General features: G+C 42.2%; 1 pseudogene; it reads right to left on the minus strand.

The window, feature by feature from the left end:
• Positions 1 to 878: 878 nt before the first annotated feature.
• The window catches only part of LOC102489677 (cadherin-2-like), a 14692-nt pseudogene continuing 12299 nt past the window's right edge, over positions 879 to 3271 (minus strand).

Below are 3271 nucleotides of genomic sequence, written 5' to 3' on the forward strand. Positions count from 1 at the left end.
CCTTCTTTGGAAGGTTCAGTGATTATTAGATAAGTAGTTTGGTCTAGGAGATCTCAGACCCAGCTGGTCCTCTATTTGCTGCACTGTGATAGTACATAGAGTGTGATATATGGTACTGGACAATTCTGAGTCTCAGTCTGGTTTGGCCACATATTGAGAAGGGTGGTTAATATATATATATATATAAAAGAAGGAAAAATATTAAATTCTTATATTAAAAAGAAAGACATTGGGGGACCAGTGGACTACCACATAATCGATCACGTTTCTAGTCTGAGACCCAATGGCTTAAAACTCGTGTGTGTGTGTGTGTTGGGGGGGTGGGGGTTGTAGGTGTGTGATTTCTTGCATTCTGTCTCTCCGTCTCTCTGGTGAACACATATACCCTATAACAAAAATGTCTCTTTGAAAACAAAAAGGCATCCAATCAATAATTTAGCTTCAACATTTAAAAACAAGAAAAGCAAGGAGTAAAATTAACCCAATGTAGGTAGAGGCAAGAATATAAAAATATTAGAACATAAATCATTGAAATGGAAAGCAATAAAAGTATTAGGATAAATTTGGTTATTAAAAGAACCAACCGAAAAATTAAAAAGAAAGACAAGCTAGGATTTTCACAAATAACGTAGGAGATATCACTACTGATAACACATACTATAAAAGGTCTTTTTTTTAATTCTACACACAATTTATGACCATCAATTTCACAACTTAGATGAAGTGAACCAATTCTTTGAAAAGCAAATAATCAAGTTATACACAAAGTAGATAATCTGAATAGTTCTTCATTTTTTTGAAAGAAACTGAATTTATTTAAAATGTTTAACACACTAGCTATTCTTATTATCAATGGCAATTATGATGAAGAGGACGGATCACCAATAATAATGTTGGTAATGATGATGATGATGGTAGTTATGTTGGTGTTGGTTGTGATGATGATGGTGGTGGTGGAGGACGTGGTAATGGCGGTAGAGGAGAAAACAGAAGTGATTGTGGCAATAATGGTAGTGGTCGTCATTTTGGTATTTCTGTTCTGTTCCACTCACTGGAGGAAGTCCATTGTCAAAGTAGTATTATATATATTGTTTTTCATATTTGGTGATTCTCTGTCCAAAACAGCAATTGTAGTTATTTGCCCATTTTCAGACTCTATTTTCAGCCAATCCTCAGGATCAGGTAGTTTTGTGTATCTGATGTCTTGTTGCATATAATGATCTGGGTCCTGAGCAGTAAATGTTGTCAACATCGTATCAGCATGAAGACCTTCTTGTTGGAGAATTATCTTAGAATTAGGGACAAAATAAGGGTTTGCGTTCATATCAGTAAATGCAGCAGACACGGTGGCAGCTGACTGAGGTGGGTGCTGAATTCTCTTGGCTAAAAGCACTTGATTTTCTGCTGTGACAGTATGAACAAACATCTTGTTTGTTTCAAAGTCAATTGGTTTTACCACAATGACTAACCTGTTGTTGCTGTTTAGGTCAGTCTGAATGGCAAACTAACTGTCGTGTAGAATCTCCACTGCTGGTTCTGTACACTGCATTCCAAGCTGGTGTATGGGGCTGGTCCTCATAAGTTACAAATAGACTAGTTACTATGACATCTACCCTGTTCTCAGGAACTTCTCCATAGAACATTGGCAGTAAACTCTACAGGATTGTCATTGGCATCTGTCCTGCAATGATGGCCATTGTAGTGTTTGAAAGGCAGTAGGTAGGATTGCCTTCCACGTCTGTAGCTTGGATTATTAATGTGTATTGTTGCACTTTCTCTTGACTGAGTTCAGCTGCCACTGTGATAATAACACCAGTTTTGGGACCAGCAGTTGGCATAATAACTATGTCACTGGACTCCCATGGTTCAAGTCCCGGACCCAGTGGCTTAAACTCATGCTGGGTGCATGTGCGTGTGTGCCCAAGATTCCGAGAGGAGAGTGGAAGAAACAGGACTGCAGCGTGGCCATCCCCTCTGGGGTGTGTGTGTGTGATTTCTTGCTTTCTCTCTGTTTTTCTGGAAAGTGCACGTGCTCTAGCAAAAACCAATCCAAGAAAAAAAAAAGATAATATTACTAGTGTCATTGTTGATTGTAAACATGTTGGGTGAAGAGTTACTTGAAGCCTGGGACAAGATTCTGAATCTCAACATCCCGTTTAGGGCATTTGGATCATCAGTATCAATAGCAATTATAGTCATTTCATACGTTCCAGGCTTTAATCCCTCAGGAACTTTTCCATCCCAGATCTGGTGTAAGGATTCGGATCTGCTGCCATTTATATTAATAACATTGATGACAATGTCAATGGAGTTCTCCTCTTGATTTCCATTTATGTCAACTGCATGTACCCTCAAATAAAATCTGACTATCAGCTTACAATCCAGAGGTTTTGTCACTGACAGCTGACCTAAGACAGGGTTGATAATGAAGATATTGGTTGGAAGCTGGTCAGCTCCTGGCCCAGTTGTGTTGTACTGCAGTGAAAGTTTTTTCTCTCTGTCAGACCTGATCCTGACTAGCTCTTAAGGCAAATTGATTCGAGGGATGACCCAGTCTCTTTTCTGCTTTTGTAGGTAGCCATTACATTTAGTGAATGGCCTTGGGGTTACTGTTTCTTTGACTTCTTGTGATTCCTTCACTGACTCATCGTTTAAGGTAAGGCTTGAGGCTCAATTTGACTGCCACTTGCCACTTTTCCTGGGTCTCTTGGTCTTGGGCATATTTCAGGAACCTGGTGAGCTCAGAGGATAGAGGGGAACTTCTCACTGCAAATACTATACCAACTTCATCCTCCTTGAAATCTGCGGGCTTGCTGCTTTTGTACTGCACTTTTCTTTTCCCATTGCAGTTGCTAAAATTCACTTTTTTTTTCAAGCATTCCTTCTACCTTGCAAGTCTTTTCCCAGAAACGTGCAGTCTTCTGAGCTGCTATGCAATCAGAGTAAATGACAACACCTTCTATATATAAAGAACTCCTGCAACTAAACAATGACAAAACATACACCACAAGGCTCACGCCCCCGGCGCGCGGCGGCGGCGGAGGGGGGGGGGGCGGAAAAAGCCCCAGCCACGGTGCCTGCCAATGGAAGAAGGCCCCGGGGGCTCACGCCCCGCCCCCGCGCGCGGCGGCGGCAGCAGAAATAGCAGCCGCGGCACCCACCAACGGAAGAAGGCCCCGGGGGCTCACGCCCCCAGCGCAGCAGCAGTAGCAGAAGCAGCAGCCACGGCGCCCGCCAACGGAAGACGGCACGGGGGCTCAAGGCCTCCGAG

This window comes from Tupaia chinensis, unplaced genomic scaffold, assembly GCF_000334495.1.
Source record: "Tupaia chinensis unplaced genomic scaffold, TupChi_1.0 Scaffold000511_1, whole genome shotgun sequence".
NCBI lineage: Eukaryota > Metazoa > Chordata > Mammalia > Scandentia > Tupaiidae > Tupaia > Tupaia belangeri.